Source organism: Cygnus olor, chromosome 12 (genome assembly GCF_009769625.2).
Source record: "Cygnus olor isolate bCygOlo1 chromosome 12, bCygOlo1.pri.v2, whole genome shotgun sequence".
Lineage (NCBI taxonomy): Eukaryota > Metazoa > Chordata > Aves > Anseriformes > Anatidae > Cygnus > Cygnus olor.
Window position 1 is genome coordinate 17,551,391 of NC_049180.1, and position 17,098 is coordinate 17,568,488.

Below are 17,098 nucleotides of genomic sequence, written 5' to 3' on the forward strand. Positions count from 1 at the left end.
ATGTGACCCAAGACTTTTTTTTCTCAGTAAAGTATTTTGAGACTACCCAATGTTGTAGTTGAAAGTAATTATCAAAACAGAAAAAAGGATGTAGCTAAAAAAAAAAAAAATGTACTGTGAACTGTTGGTACGAAACCTTGGGTTTAGTACCAAAAAAAAATTAGTGGTTTTAAAACCACCACAGAGTATCAAACCCTTGTAAATAATATTCCAAACTAAACAAATGAGAAACCATGGGAAATTGTAGTGTAGCATCTTGACAATTTAAAAAAGAAAAGAGTTATGTACATCAGATGTCATTCAACGATTTATGAGTGAGAATGACTGTATAGGGAGTGCATAGGCACTCCTGATGTTCGCATAAAATGTGCAGACATTTCACCTGTTACTATATGGGACTAAACCCTGTACAGTTTTTGAAATTATATCTATAGTAGTAAGAAAATGTAAATAGTTAAAAAGAGGTATGATACTGGGCACTGGCAATTTATTTATAAAAATGTCATTGGCATTTATGAAAAGTGGTCAACTTCCATTCATGTTTTTTTCTATTTTCAAATAACAAATGACCTTTTAAAATTCATAATGAGGTATGAAATAAATGAAAGAGTACAAGGTGAGTCATTCATTAATCATAAGCAAAACAGGGCTGAAATCAAGGACACAAGAGCACAAACTGTAAAAGTAATAGGTTGCATAATCATTGTATTTAATATTAACTATATTGTGTTTTTTCCTGTGAGTTCTGAGAAGTCGATTTTTTATGTTTACATGAAACTAATCCAAGGTAAATTTTTTTTCTCAATATTATTTTATCCTAGTGGTTGCCTTTCTTTTAATGAAGTAGAAGACATGAATTCTAGTTTGTCATGTTGAAGATTTAATAGAAGGGATTAGCAGGAACCTTTAAGTTTACTGTAACTTTTGATTTAAGATATTTCACTTTTGACTAGAACACACTGATTCTTATAGCTATATCCCCTTCTTGTTTTTTATGGCAAATCTCCCATTAAGGACATAAATTCACCTGGAATTAGTCTTTTGGGCCAAAATAAATTGTTATTCATATTTGGCTGTCCAAAAAAGACCAAGAAATATTTGAAGCATGCTGGACCTTTATCCTACAAGAGTTCAATCTGCAGTCATAACACAACGTGCAACAAGTTTGTCCACAATTTACAGGTAACTTTTAGTATTTAAATGTTTCGAATATTTCAAATGGATGTTGTAATAATAATAATAATCTTCCCTCCCATCATATTTCAGCTAAATACACAAAAGCATGCTAGGCAGTCCAAAGTAGTTCGTCTTTTCCAGAAATGGAAACTTGAGTCACCCAGCAGATCTCGTGTTGTAGTTCTGACGTAGGAGCTGTTCTTGAAATTATTTTCATGTGGTTGTCCTCACTGTCATACATGAAGTCTATGTCACCCTTTAGGATGTTACAGCCCACTCCGTGAAATCCTGTAGCCCATGTTTGAAAGGCTGTGGCATGGGTCCGAGATGGTACTGCAGCCCTTGTGACTTGGGATCTACCACAGAGCAGTCTTTGCTCATTCTCTTTCTTAGCTGTAATTAATGGATGTTGTTTCAGTGCATACCAGTGCCTGAATAAACATTTGCCTACATCTAGAATATAGCAGTCATTACTATGCCAATGTGTAACACTTAGACGAAAATCATGTTTTCTCAACATTTCTGTTAACGATCTATGCAACTTTAAGCAAAGTCTTCTCTGCAATTCTGTCTTCAGAGAAAAAAAAAAAAAGTAAATTAAAGGTACATACTCTTTCTCCTTTGTATCCTTTCCATACCCCTTAATAAAGAATGTGTCTTAATTTTTAAATCTGCAATTTAACTGATTTCCTGCCCTCTCTACTCCAACCTTTCTATATTTTATAAATTTTGTTGGTGTTAGTTTCACACAGTGTTTAATGTGTTTCTTATATATAGAAGAAACTATATAAAAGCTGCAAGGTGTTAAAAAACAGTAATTGTTGATAATGTTTTTCTATCTATGGAAATATAAAGTGTATGCTGCTTAACAATGAGATTTGGATAAAATTTTGGGACTGGATGACTTCAGGCAGAATAAAAACAGTCACTACACTTGTTTAAATTTTGTTGTGATTTGAATGGTATGCTATTAAGAATGAGGAGTTTGCCCAGGACCGTTAAAAATCATACGTTCCATTCAGGCCTATAAGTAAAAGGGGAGATCCCCATAACATGTTTATCTTCATTTTAGATGCAGGTGGTTTAAACGTGGTGCTCTGGTTTAGATTCCAGAGCAAATAGGTTACCTATGACATTATCATTGCCAGAAAAAGATTGCCAAGTGCTGCCTTTCTCAGGCAATACGGTTAAAGGGTTCACCCTGTCCTCAGTGGTCCTCTGCTTGACTGCTTTTCCCAAGCTCCAGATCAATCGTTAACTCCTCACTTTTCAGTTAGGATGAAATACCAGAGAAGAAAGACAATCTAAATATTTCCAAAATCCAAAGGAATAGGAAGGATTTCTCATTCTTCCCTCCCCTAAACAAGACAATTATAAAGCCCATGAAGTCTTCTCTCTGCTGGGTCAATTATTTCTAATTTTTTTTGAACCATATTATATTTTTTGAGGTAATCTTCTAATGTTATATCAGAATCTGCAATTCAGTACTAGAAATATTTTGCCATGGCCCTGAGAAGTCTGTAACGATAGGAAATCTGGAAAAAAAGTCAATACTATATCAGATTATTTTGCCTTGTTCTGGTACCCCTGCCCTGCTCTTTGTACAAATAAGCTCTCTGAAACTGAGCTGGGCTTCCTAATCAAAAATATCTTATTGCAGAGCTTCTGTTCTGCTTTCAGAGAGTGTTCTGGCAGCTGAGTTGGGTGGTCATATTATGTCCAAAAGTTAAAAGGTGGCAGAGAGCTTGGCTTTTGAGGGGCCTTGGATTTTTTTGTCTCTTCAGCATATTTGAAATTGTAGTTAAAATATCTACAAGTGTATTCATGAAACATTTCAAAGATGAAGGAATGCATTTTAAGCTGAAGTCCTATCTGAGGTTAATGATTAAGACTGTGAGAACTCAGCTTGGTATTTATTGTATAATGACACAAGTAAATTAAACTCCAAGCAAGTCATTATCTTTTTTTTTTTCTTTCTTTCATTCTTTCTTTTAAAGTATGCAGTGCCAAATGATTAACCTCTTTGGTAGCAGGATAGTAAAAACATGGGGGCAGGCAGTACCCATGGAGATTTTTTGCTTAGACTCCTTTGTCCACACACTGTTATATAAAGGGTAAAGTACTTACAGAAGAAGGCTGGCTAATAAAAAATGTTAATCACTAAATATGTTTTACAAAGAATACATTTATGTTTCGTTGTACTATTTAAAAAAATCTTTGCATTTTACATCTATTCCTCACTAGCTGTCACAGTAAATCACACCTTCTGTCATCTACATACATGCTATACTAAATGCTGTTTATTTACTGCAGGAATTACCTTTCCACTTATTGGAAACAGAAAAAAAAAAAAAAAAAAAAAAAAGGAAGATTTCCATACCTTAAGTCTTCAAGATTAGTTTTGACTCTCACTGAGACTTATCAGGTGGTTTTGTGTTAATTTGAGTTCTACACTTGTTATTTTTTTTTTTATTCTATTCCTTCTCTTTGTGAAGTACAGAGCCAAATTTTTTTTTTTTGAAATTGAAAAGGAATTTTATTATATGATAATTTATATCAGTCCATCAATATTACCTATTGAATACTTCTCCCTTGGAAAACAGATGGAGTTGTAAAACTGGTATAGTTAAAGTAGAGCTCAGTAGCAGGAGAGAAATAGTAAGCCTGTCTTAAAACCTAGGAAATTTGTTTCTGGTGTTTCTGACTTAACCTACTGACAAACAAATGAAGATGGAATTTTGCAGTTTCTTAACATTTAAAAAAAAACAAAAAGTCAAACAGAGAATATGCTCAAAATGCATGCAATAATAGGAAGAAATGGTCACTTCAAAATTTGGCCATTGTCAAATGTCTTTGAAATTCTGCTTTATATCTACAAACATGCCTAATTCAAAATAGGTTTTCAGTGAACAATGAAAGGCACTTTACTCATCTATTTTCTTGCCAGATTTCAGTTTGATCACAAATATTTCAGCACTGTAGCTATTCTTAAATCAAAATTTCAACCTTCTTAATCCTGTGGGAAGGGTGTTTTATTTCACTAGAAAATAGTTTTTTTCTTCAAATGTAAATATTACCTTTCAGGAAGGATATTGCCTGGAAAATTCTGCCTGAAATGTGAATACTTCAGGAAGTTACAAATAACTGAAATTCTTAAAAGTTAAATTAGAATAAACATACTTTAGTAGTAGTAATAATAACTATCATTAACAAATAATTAATAACAACTATCTCCCTGTTAACCTGCAATTAGACTTCCCTGTCTAAAAAGACTTTATCATTTCAATTCCATTTTGCAACTTACGTTTTTTTTCATGACAATCTAGCCACCACTTAGAGGCCCAAAGGTGTTTCATCTAAATTTTCTTGTATCACCAGATAGTAGATGGCCAAATTATTTGGATACAAATATGTCTTGAGAATATCATCAAATCCATTTTAATTTCATTCATGCCTTAGAGATAATAATTTGAAGAGCTAGTCACTGTTTGCAATTAAGTGTAGAGAAAATAGATCTGTCCCATAATTTATGTCTGCAAAGGTTGGGCTGGATTTGTAATTAATGTTTGCTCCTTTTAATGAAATACTCCAAAGGTCTGCACTTCTGTCATTCATGGAGGTAATTTTTCAATTGATTAGTAAAATAATACTTGAAAAGTAAAGGCACCTGCTTTAGCACAGAAATGTCTTAGGTAGAGACAATGATTGGAGTGCTAAAAAAAATATCATTTCAATACAGTAGAGACTGGAGTTTTACTCCTCCAGAATTCAGAACTCCCACTAAAGAGGAAAAAGGAAAAGGTAATTAAACCTCCAACAACTTATTCAGCATGCTTTTATCCAATTTAATTCCTTGGTGGTTTTCAGCATAGCTAAATACTTTTAGGAGCACATGCCTGAACTGTGCATTAGCACAAGTGAAATATCTCCAGTAAGCACGCATTACAGCAAGACATAATTTTTATAGCAGTGAACCTTAGTATTTTTGGAGGACATGAATTTAATATTGTGAGTTCGTTTCCATTTTGGATAAACACTCAAATTTTATGGCTCATTTAGCTCCTATTCTGATTTTCTTTTTAGACTCAAACCTTTCCAAGACTAAAAATGCAACATTTGAGAGTTAGGGTCCTGCAACTGCTGGTTAAAAAATGGCTTGTAATGTCCTTTCTAAAACAACTGCTACAAAAGAGAATGAAATAAAATAACAAGCTACCTGTACATGCTTTCAGGGAATCTCTAAGGATTTTGTTTGAATTAGTCACTAAAGAAAGGATGTTTGATGACTTCTCTTATTTTATTAATTTAGTCATTTTGACACAAAGAGTTACTATTCCTGTACTACCAAGACCTCACAGTCTGTAGTGATGAACTTTCAAGGGATGATTGTGAGCCAGACTAGACAGGACGCAGAGTACAAGCCAGAATCCATGCTAATTTTCTCGAGGGCTGCAAACACTGTAATCAGAGAGGTTTTGGGCCTCCTGTCATTGGGACAAGGATTTTGCTTTCAGAGAATCAAGCAAGAGAAGCGAATAAATGTGGTGAAAATAGCCCTTATCCAGTGTTAACTGTGTGAAGCAGAGCAATCCAGACATTTTCTGGATCCTCATTTATGGTTTCCTCATCGATGTGCTTTATGCAATGATGTTTGGGCCATGCTGGTACTGGCTGGCTCAGAAGACAGCTGCTGTGAGTCATCTCTGAGCCGCTCAGCTCTCCACATGCAATGACAGGAAGCCCAGTTTGAACCAGGTGTGCCTTACACTCACGGTGGCCAACACCATTTAATACCTCCCTCCCTAAAGGATTCCCTTCCTATAGGATTCCATCACATTCACAGCCATCTCCAAGAATCTACCAGTACAGAATGCCTGCTTGGCATTTTCCTATTCAGAGAGGAAAACATACAGGTATTGGTCTCTGCACTGCTGGAACAGAAAAGTGTTCAGGATTTAGATCTTCTCCCACAACTTAGGAGAGGAAAGAGAAATGATTGGAAGTGGGGCTGGGTTAGAAGTGCTGTTGGGCTAAGCTAGGGGTGGGGGTCGGCACAGGAGTGATGGCAGGGGACACAATCAGTGTGTGGATGTCATTTGGAAATGTGTATGCTTAACATCACTACATTATATTGCCCATCAGAATATTCCACTTTAAAGATAAAAGTTTATAGTTTTGACACCATTGTTTTAAGTGTTTGAATCACCTGAAGGATACAGCTCTTAGGCTCAAAGCATGAGCAAAGCAGCACCTAAAGATTTTTAAAAATCCAGACCTTGAACTTAGTTTAACGCCACTTAAAGTCAATGGATGCTGAGTCAAACTCTAATTCTTTTTGCACACCAGAGAATCAAAAGGTGAAAATCCCAGTACTGATAATGTTTTGCCATTGACCTAACAGGGTCAGGATTTGATGCAGAGAGACGTAAAATGACATTGATATTTCATCCCTGCAGTCTTGGATCAGATTCATAACAGTGACCCAGGACACAAAAATCTGCATAATCCATTATGACTGTACAACTACCCAGCACTGTCTCACCACCTTCTACCTTGTTTAAAGACAGGGAATAATCTATAATTTTGGGCTGCCCTTATTTTAGCCAGAGCAGAGAAGAATGGAATTTTGATAGTCCAGGCTGGCAGTGATGATGTTGAAAAGAGAAGCCTCAAGGCTATCAAACAGGACTATAGGGGGCTGGGACGATTGGTGGAGGGAGCGGGAGTGCAGGTGGTGTTTTCGTCTATCCCTACGGGGGAAGGGAGAAGCACGGAGAGGACACAGAAAGCTCACGTGGTTAATAGGTGGCTCAGAGGCTGGTGTCAGCACAGAAATTTTGTTTTTTTTCACCATGGGGAGCTTTACTCGGCACCCGGCCTGATGGCCCCAGACGGGTCCCTATCTCCAAGGGGAAAACGGATCCTAGGCCAGGAGCTGGCGGGGCTCATAGAGAGCGCTTTAAACTAGGTAAGAAGGGGGACGGGGCTCAAACAAGGCTTCTTGGAGCTGTGCCGGGGGAAACAATGGCTAGGCTGGGGAAGAAGGCGATGGCCCAGCTGAAGTGCATCTACACTAATGCACGCAGCATGGGTAACAAACAGGAGGAGCTGGAAGCCATCGTGCAGCAGGCAGGCTACGACTTGGTTGCCATCACGGAGACGTGGTGGGACCGCTGCCACGACTGGAGTGCTGCAATGCCTGGCTATTGACTCTTCAGGAGGGACAGGCAGCACAGAAGGGGTGGTGGTGTGACTCTCTACATTAGAGAATCTTTTGATGTTGTGGAACTCCAGGCTGGGAATGATAAGGTTGAATCCCTGTGGGTTAGGATCTGCGGGAAGGTCGGCAAGGCTAGCATCCTGGTCGGGGTCTGTTATAGACCGCCGAACCAGGATGAGGAGACGGATGATGAGTTTTATAGGCAACTGACAGAAGTTGCAAAATCGTCAGCGCTTGTCCTCGTGGGGGACTTCAACTTCCCAGACATATCCTGGAAACACAACACTGCACAGAGAAAGCAGTCTAGGAGGTTTCTGGAGAGCGTGGGAGATAGCTTCCTCACGCAGCTGGTCAGTGAACCTACCAGGGGTGGTGCCCCGCTAGACCTTCTCTTCACAAACAGAGAAGGACTGGTGGGAGATGTGGTGGTCGGAAGCTGTCTTGGGCAGAGTGACCACGAAATGGTAGAGTTCTCTATTCTTGGCGAGGCCAGGAAGGGGACCAGTAAAACTGCTGTATTGGACTTCCGGAGGGCTGACTTTGAGCTGCTCAGGACGCTGGTTGGCCGAGTCCCTTGGGAGGCGGTTCTGAAGGGCAGAGGAGTCCAGGAAGGCTGGGCGCTCCTCAAGAAGGAAATCTTAACGGCACAGGAGCGGTCCGTCCCCATGTGCCCAAAGACGAGCCGGTGTGGAAGAAGACCGGCCTGGCTCAACAGAGAGTTGCGGCTTGTGCTTAGCAGAAAAAAGAGGGTTTATAATCTTTGGAAAAAAGGGCGGGCCACTGAGGAGGACTACAAGGATGTAGCGAGGCTGTGCAGGGAGAAAATTAGAAAGGCCAAAGCTCATCTGGAGCTCAACCTGGCTACTGCCGTTAAAGACAACAAAAAATCCTTTTACAAATATATCAACGCGAAACGGAGGACTAAGGAGAATCTCCATCCTTTACTGGATGCGAGGGGAAACCTAGTTACTAAGGATGAGGAAAAGGCTGAGGTGCTTAATGCCGCCTTTGCCTCAGTCTTTAGCGGCAATACCGGTTGTTCTCTGGATACCCAGTGCCCTGAGCTGGTGGAAAGGGATGGGGAGCAGGATGTGGCCTTCGCTATTCATGAGGAAATGGTTGGCGACCTGCTACGGAGCTTGGATGTGCGCAAGTCGATGGGGCCGGATGGGATGCACCCGAGGGTACTGAAAGAACTGGTGGAGGAGCTGGCCGAGCCGCTTTCCGTCATTTATCGGCAGTCCTGGCTATCGGGGGAGGTCCCAGTTGACTGGCGGCTAGCCAATGTGACGCCCATCTATAAGAAGGGCCGGAGGGCAGACCCGGGGAACTATAGGCCTGTCAGTTTGACCTCAGTGCCAGGAAAGCTCATGGAGCAGATTATCTTGAGGGTCATCATGCGGCACTTGCAGGGCAACCAGGCGATCAGGCCCAGTCAGCATGGGTTTATGAAAGGCAGGTCCTGCTTGACGAACCTGATCTCCTTCTATGACAAAGTGACGCGCTTGGTGGATGAGGGAAAGGCTGTGGATGTGGTCTACCTTGACTTCAGTAAGGCTTTTGACACTGTTCCCCACAACATTCTCCTCAAGAAACTGGCTGCTCGGGGCTTGGACTGGCATACGCTTCATTGGGTTAGAAACTGGCTGGATAGCCGGGCCCAGAGAGTTGTGGTGAATGGAGTCAAATCTGGTTGGAGGCTGGTCACTAGTGGTGTCCCCCAGGGCTTGGTACTGGGGCCGGTCCTCTTTAATATCTTTATCGATGATCTGGATGAGGGTGTCCAGTGCACCCTCAGTAAGTTTGCAGATGACACCAAGCTAAGTGCGTGTGTCGATCTGCTCGAGGGCAGGAAGGCTCTGCAGGAGGATCTGGATAGGCTGGAGCGATGGACTGAGGGCAACTGTATGAAGTTCAACAAGGCCAAGTGCTGGGTCCTGCACCTGGGGCGCAACAACCCCAAGCAGAGCTACAGGCTGGGAGATGAGTGGCTGGAAAGCTGCCTGGCCGAGAAGGACCTGGGAGTATTGGTTGATAGTCGGCTGAATATGAGCCAGCAGTGTGCTCAGGTGGCCAAGAAGGCCAACAGCATCCTGGCCTGTATAAGAAGCAGTGTGGCCAGCAGGTCTAGGGAAGTGATTGTGCCCCTGTACTCGGCTCTGGTGAGGCCGCACCTTGAGTACTGTGTTCAGTTTTGGACCCCTTGCTACAAGAAGGACGTTGAGGTGCTTGAGAGAGTCCAGAGAAGGGCAACGAGGCTGGTGAGGGGTCTGGAGAACAAGTCTTACGAGGAGCAGCTGAGGGAGCTGGGATTGTTCAGCCTGGAGAAGAGGAGGCTCAGGGGCGACCTTATCGCTCTCTACAGGTACCTTAAAGGAGGCTGTAGCAAGGTGGGGGTTGGTCTATTCTCTCACGTGCCTGGTGACAGGACGAGGGGGAATGGGCGAAAGTTGCGCCAGGGAGGTTTAGGTTGGATATTAGGAAGTACTTCTTTACCGAAAGGGTTATTAAGCATTGGAATGGGCTGCCCAGGGAGGTGGTGGAGTCACCATCCCTGGAGGTCTTTAAAAGACGTTTAGATGTAGAGCTTAGCGATATGGTTTAGTGGAGTACTTAGTGTTAGGTCGGAGGTTGGACTCGATGATCTTGAGGTCTCTTCCAACCTAGAAATCTGTGTCTGTGTCTGAAAAATCCAGGGATTCATTTCTCAGTCACCTTATTTAAACCCTCTAAGTAAATGTTTGATTTTTTGAAGTGAATCTAATTTTAAAATTCTCTTTTGAAAATGAAGGTATTTTGTTTCTTTCAATAGCTATTCTAAAATGGCTTTGTAGTAAAACTGGAAGGTAAAATTCAGATTCATTGCTGTCTGTGAGTAAAGTGCTTATGATTAATAATGCGAACAGTAAAGAGTGTATATATAATTCCTTAATGATGCTTAATGAAATATTTAATTCAAGGCCAGCTGGAAAGACAATCTTGGATAATAAAAGGAAATTAGAGGATGAACTGATTTCTGTAATGTAAAAGTACACTGCTATGCAGTAAATGCTCTGGTGAATGATTAGTTTTGTTAATCTATCTTTCAGTTTAGAAGATGTTTCACAGGGAGCTTTTGAGGAGGTCAGACTGACTCATGCACTTAGGCAAGGTCCCAGCTGGGAAGCTGTTTTTAGGGCTGGGAGTGTAATTCAGTAAAAAATCCTGGATACACTTCCATATATTCCTAATGTTCAGGGGAAATTTGAGTTTTGCTCTTTCTAATTTATCCTATTTTTGACATAACCAAACTACGATAATGAGCAAATACTAAGATTGAAGTGATAGGATGAAATTGTACAGGACCCTTTATGATAGACCAATGTGACCTGTGGCCACACCAAACCAAAGTTCTCATTGGGGGACTGCATATCACCAACAATTAGATAAAATAAACTGATAAAATACAACTGTATTCTGCTGCCCCCTATTAAATTGTTTTTAAGATTTCAAGTGTAAAACACAGACCATGCATTCTGGATTATAAAAATAATAGATGATAGAAATAATAATTCATGGACCTAAGTATACATAAAAATAAAATTTTGAACTTGTGCAGGAAATAATATTATATATAACATGGCAGCTGTTACCTTAGCAGATTTTTGATGCACTGAACAAAGGTTTGTCGCCAGTTAAAATTAAAAAAAAAAAATAAAAAAATCTGAGATAAGTTCACTGAATTCAGTGGAATTCCTTGAATTTGCTCAAATAGGCAAGCTTTTCCATTGCCATTCTCTGCATATTTCTGTAAATACACAGAGGTGAACCAAACCAGAATCATGTTTACAGAAACACTGAGAACCACTGAAAAGTTAAAACACTCATCTTATTAAAGAAGAAATTAAATTGAGCAAAAAAAAAAAAGCTCTAGTTGCATGAGGCTTTGCCTCCAGATTGGTTGGATCACAGGTGTGGCAATTTCTCAGCAATTTCTGGATTAGTAAATACATAGAAAAATTGTCACCTCTGTCCTTTCTTCTGGTCCCTGTTAAACTTTGCCCTGAATTGCAACTTCTACCTGTTTTAAGTTTGCAAACAGAAGTATCTTATCTATCATATAACAATGATTTAGTTATATCTTGGAATGTTGTATGTTTTGCTTTTGTACTGCATGCAATTGACAGTGAATAATATTGAAAACATATGCATGTCTTTTTAGCTGGGATCTCAGAATAACTCGCTAAAAGAAATTCATGCTTATAGTATATGCCCATCTAAGGAGAAATTGCACAGGAAGTTTCCTATAGCTGCTGCTTGTTGTACACTGCTCCAACTAAAGTCAGTGTAATTCTCTGAAAACAGGTGTGAAGTCCTGGAAAAGGAAAAAACATGAACCTGTAAGAGAAACTATCCAACAGTGAAGGCTATCACAATGGAGTTAAAGCAATGCTATTAAATAATGAGCAGTAATAGGTGACTGCTCTAAGTTGCCCTATAAAGCACCTGCTACCTGCTGCAGGCTACAGGATTAATTCTGAAACATATAATTTAGCAAAGGAGCAAGACTTCAGTCTATTCAGCAATTGGTGGCAAATGCTTTGGCATAGGTTATTACATTACTTTGTGGACAGTCACCCTGTTCAATGCTTTGAATTGTAATTCTATTTCTTATTTTTGGTAAGGCTTGGCACTCTGTATTCCTCAACACAGAATATTTTATTAGTTAAAACTTTTGATATTTTGACTAATTCCTTTGTGCCTATTGGTTGGTTGTTATCTCATTTTGAAACACACCGCATATTTTTGAACCCTATACTTTTCATAAGTCAGAAATTCTGTCCCTGAACTGTATGTTCAGGTGAAAATTTCTCATCCTTGTGATTCAAAGTCTTCATCTCACTTTTAATTTGTCCATTTTGCTCATTACTTTTGTAACAGAGTCAGATTTTCAAAAATATATTTTATGTAGAGGGGGGAAAGAACGCAGAGCCACGCAGAGCATCTAGGATCTGCCTAGAGAATGTTCCTCTGCTTGATACATGCTAGGCAATTGTTTACCTGACAGTCCTTTAACTTATGGAACTGCTAACTGTACTTACCCGTACATGCAGTTACCCAATTTCTGTTGCAGTTACGCTAATTAAAGCACTTGGCTCCCCATACGGTATGAACATGTATGCAAACCTACAAAGTTTTGAGGAACAGTCCCACACTGCATCTTTTTCAGGGATAATATTGGAAAACAAATCGCCTGCTACCACTATTAGTATTACCAACATTCAACTGAGAGCAAGGTAGGTGTAGAGGCTTTGGAAGTATAAGCAGAAGTTATCACATATGACAGAACTGTTATGGAAAATCTGTGCTCCAAACAGAATGAAACAAATATATTGCAGAACTATAATGGGTAGGTATCACTATGAAACCAAACAAGAAAAATGGGACAAACCTTATCAGCTTCTCAGATGTGATCATAGGCATTGCAATAGCTTTTATTTTTACTAATGTTATATTATTATAATCCTCATTAACTTTTTTTTTTATAACTTTCATCCTAGGGATAGACTCTCTACCCTACTGGAATCAATGGAATTATGTATAAGTAAGTACAAGCATAGCATATTTCTGTTTATTGAAATAGTAATTACACGTTGGAAATGATAAAAACTTGCACGAGTTCTATGCAAACTTGATTTTTCCTTCCTTAAGACTTTGTTTGGTTGTTGAATAAATGCAGAACTTGAAACATTCATGGTACTCATATTGCTTAACTTTGTTTCTCTGACCTCTTTCTGAAGGAGTCCACAGAGACTAATTTAGAAACCTCCATTATATTGCTAGAGCAAAGTGGTGTGAACATTCCCATTTGTGTCAAACTGTACTCTGAGTACATATATTGAATTTACTGGAGTAGCTTGGGCTTTCCACTACTGAATGAGACCTTGATGTCCTATGATTTTTTCGCAGTTGAACATTCAGGTCAGAAGACATGTAATATTTCCAAGGAATGGTGCATTTAAACTCTGCTAATAATAAGATTTTAACCATTTGTTTCCCTGTTAACATTAAAGAAAGCATATAGGGCTAAAATAGTCATAATGCATCACATACTCTGGAATATAGGTGTGTATATATATATATGGCGAGCCCTTTCAAATTACTCTAGGGATGTAAGGATAATATACAATGCATACAATGTATTGCATATGAGCACTCTGGTATAATCTAGTAGCAGCTCCTTTTTTAAGCTCTTGAAGTCACTTTAATTGCACTAAACTTTGAGATAAGAATCAAGCCCTCTTTCACTTTATTAGTTTTTCTTAGAATGTGAAACATGTTTTCTTCCTGAATGCAGTGTAAATTTTTCTAAAAGAGGTGCTTTGCAAACAAACTATCATGGTACTAAAGAAAACATTGATTAGTTTTAAATGGTAGTAACAATTCAAGTGCATCTAAAGACAAGTACATTTGTTTTTGAGGTTAAGCCTCTATATTTAATAATTGAAGGAAAAAATACAGTGAGGCACAATAGAAGAAGCTTCTGTGAAATGCATTATGCAATAACCTACAACTGACATAACTACAATTGCCTTACCAGGTCATATTATGGTTTCCACTCAGACTGTTTTTTATAACAAAGTATTTCTTTATTACCTTGTTATTTGGAAATATTTGTTATTTGAAAAGCTTGTATGTTCTCTTTGTTGATTCAAGAAATCTGAAAATTCAAGCTGAATTGATCTATTTATTTTTAGTCTTGTCAGCATTGGTGTTACATGTGAAAACTCTGGTTTTGGGGGATTTATTTTCCAGTTCCTCCAATTTAATTGTGTTCTCTTAATATACACAAGACCAGAATTATAGAAACAGATTTTCTCTATATATTGTGCCACTTAACTTTATCGGGATTCTCGACTCCTTTTTTACCTGGTGAATTGCATAAGTCATTCACTGTCTAGATCAGAGCCTGACTGTATTATTCATACACGCAGTATGATCGAGAAAGAACTGTATGCCTAAAAAGACCTGAAACCGCACAATCTGAAGCAACAGTAACTTTATAACCATTTCACAGAATAAAGATTTGATTTCTCTGAAGTTGCAGAAGACTTCTTGGACAGAGACAGGAATGTTTACCCATTGTGATAACCCTTAGCCATTCCTCTTCCTGTCTGTAATGCTGTTCCAGATCTGGGAGTCCTTCTCTAGAAAAAATCATGTTCAGTTTTCTTTTTGTGTTTATAAATATATTATTTTTGCATGATTGTGCATATTTTGTTCTTTATTTACATGTTTAAAATGTGTTCAACAAAAGACAGAAACAATACGTTACGTTTTTACTTTTTTTTTTTTTTTTTTTGAATATGCACCTCCACTTAATCCTTTTAGCGCATAGAATTTCTTGCAGGCATTAAGGTAAAAACAAATGTTTAGGAAAGCTGTGAAATTTGAAAAGGTTAAAGTCTTCCAAACTGACATAGGAAGGTCAATCCATATCAAATAAACAGGAGAATAACAGAAATGGCATATAGATACAGAAAGCCAAGAGAATGGTATGGCATGCTGGAGTGGCATTGTTTGTTGGGTAAAGGGAATCTAAAGGTGGGGGGGGAAGACTATTGAGGCGATAAGCAGGAAAAGGGAACACATATGAAGAACTGTAAAGGGTAGGGAGGATGAAGGGTAGGCAGTAGATTATGACCCAAATCAGGATTCTAGGGGATGAAATTAAATTTTACATCTTGAAAATGGAAGAAGCAAAGAAGGTTTGACTTAGCTCAGGCAAAAGTAGCAAAAGAGGAAGTAGGTAAGCTAAATAAGAAGTTGTACTGGATTAGGCCCAAAACCGTAGAAGAGAACTGTGAAGAGACAGTGGGAAGATGTTGGGCTAATGAAACATTTTGTCTGCTAATGGAAACTGTAGTCTGATCCAAGGAAGAGATTGATGTAGTTTCCATCAAGCTCAGGGAGACTGATGTAGTTCCAATAAGAAGCACCTTTTAATTGTGATTGAGCTAAGTTTCCCTCCTATCAAATAAGTGTAATTGTTAAGTTACAGAATTGAAGTATAAGTGTTAAAAATAGCTTTCCAATGAAATATTTCCCAAGAATTCCTTGTTCTTCCTTGTTAAAAATAAGGGCTATATGTTACAGAAGAGTATGAAAAAGTTTCATACAGCCATTTAGTTAGCATGGATCTTGGTTGCTCAAATCATAGCTATAACTCCAGTGTGTGTTGCAGCTCTTCATATTTCATCTCAAATTACTTAGGGCCACACAATCTACTTTCTGTAGATGCTAATAACTGCATACAGACATGTACACACTCATTTGCAGTGATTTCTAATCTGGCATGGATAGTTTTGTGAGGACCTCCAGCTCAATAACATTAAAGATGATAAATGGATATATAAATCTAAGGGGAAAGTAACAAAGTTAATAGTGAACTTTTTTGCATAAAATAACAATTGCTTCCAATGTTTTACAAAGAAATCCCTTCTCAGCTTAATACATGCTAATAAAGTTCATTTGTGTATAACATGTCCCTCTCACCCCACCACCGCATATCTTCAGTTTTTCCTTATGATGTCTATCCTCCTTAAAATCCAATTTTCTAGTTATACTAGTGTTTATTAAAAGCTTGACTGTAAAGTATCTGTTTACCCAAAGATCTATTTTATCATAACTGTTTATAATGGTTAAACCTCAACAACTTAAACACTTTACACAAAATAATGTATTTTCAATAAATTGAAATATTAACCAATCATATGTAATGGTTCAGTTCTAGTAAATGGATTGCTAGAAACCCTTAGGGTTTCATATAAATTGAAAACTGTATTGACTGACCAGGCTGCTCTCGAATTACATTGCATTTGGATCAAAAAACATAGAAAAAGTTCTCATTATAGTTCCCTGACATTAATTTGAGCATTTTTATGTGTGTCCTATTAAGTACTTTAAGTGCTTTTTGATAATTGTGCTTTGTAGTTTTTACAGCACTTCAGCCTATTCCCAGTTCAATTTCCTCTTTTATCTGATGTTTGAAATATTGATTTCTGACAGATAAAAGCAAACCTTATAATCTCAGCAGCATGCAATAAGTGAGTAAGACGGGGCTACAGAATGCATCAGGGAATGGTCATATTTGAAACCGCCTTTGTTTTATTACATTTCGTCAACAGAATTTACTTACCGCTTGCTGATATTTATGTAAAAGCAGGGCTCCTGATAGTCCAGTGATATTACCAGTTCCCAGTATACTTTTGCATTTAGTAAGATAAAAGAATAAACTCCCTTGGTGGTTGATGATTGCAGCAGCTTAAACTGCTGTCAGCTGGCTCAAAGTAACTGTGATTTATCTTCTTCAGATTGTACAGCGTCGTGTCCGTGAACTTCCAGAGTTCGCATTAAAAACTGACAGAACATCAGAGTGCCAGAAGCTTCTCATATTGTGGCTCTGGAGGTAAGAGCAAGAGGCACTGTGCTTATTCTGTGTTTGGCAACACTGTCCAAGCCCTTTGCAAAGCTCTTGTGTCATGAGAGAGATCTTAAAGAAATAGATGGGAATTTTGAATGTAAACTAAATACAATGACAAGATATTAAGGTGTATAGACTTGATTTCTCTTCCCCAAATTCTAAAAATGAGAAAACAGACAGAAGGTTTCAGTCCAGTTTAGTTTTTGGTTGAGCAGCTAATAGTACGCTAAGAATTCAGT

At 38.5% G+C, this 17,098-nt stretch overlaps 1 long non-coding RNA gene across 8 annotated transcripts in view; it reads left to right on the top strand.

Annotated features, from left to right (window-relative positions):
• LOC121076449 overlaps positions 1–17,098 on the top strand; it is a 124,757-nt gene that overhangs the window by 16,126 nt on the left and 91,533 nt on the right. For all 8 annotated transcript variants that reach the window (XR_005823513.1, XR_005823511.1, XR_005823508.1 and 5 more), the window contains 4 exons: positions 1,015–1,182; positions 3,490–3,601; positions 12,937–12,980; positions 16,750–16,844. This is a non-coding gene — a long non-coding RNA (uncharacterized LOC121076449). The remainder of the gene's footprint in view (positions 1–1,014; positions 1,183–3,489; positions 3,602–12,936; positions 12,981–16,749; positions 16,845–17,098) is intronic.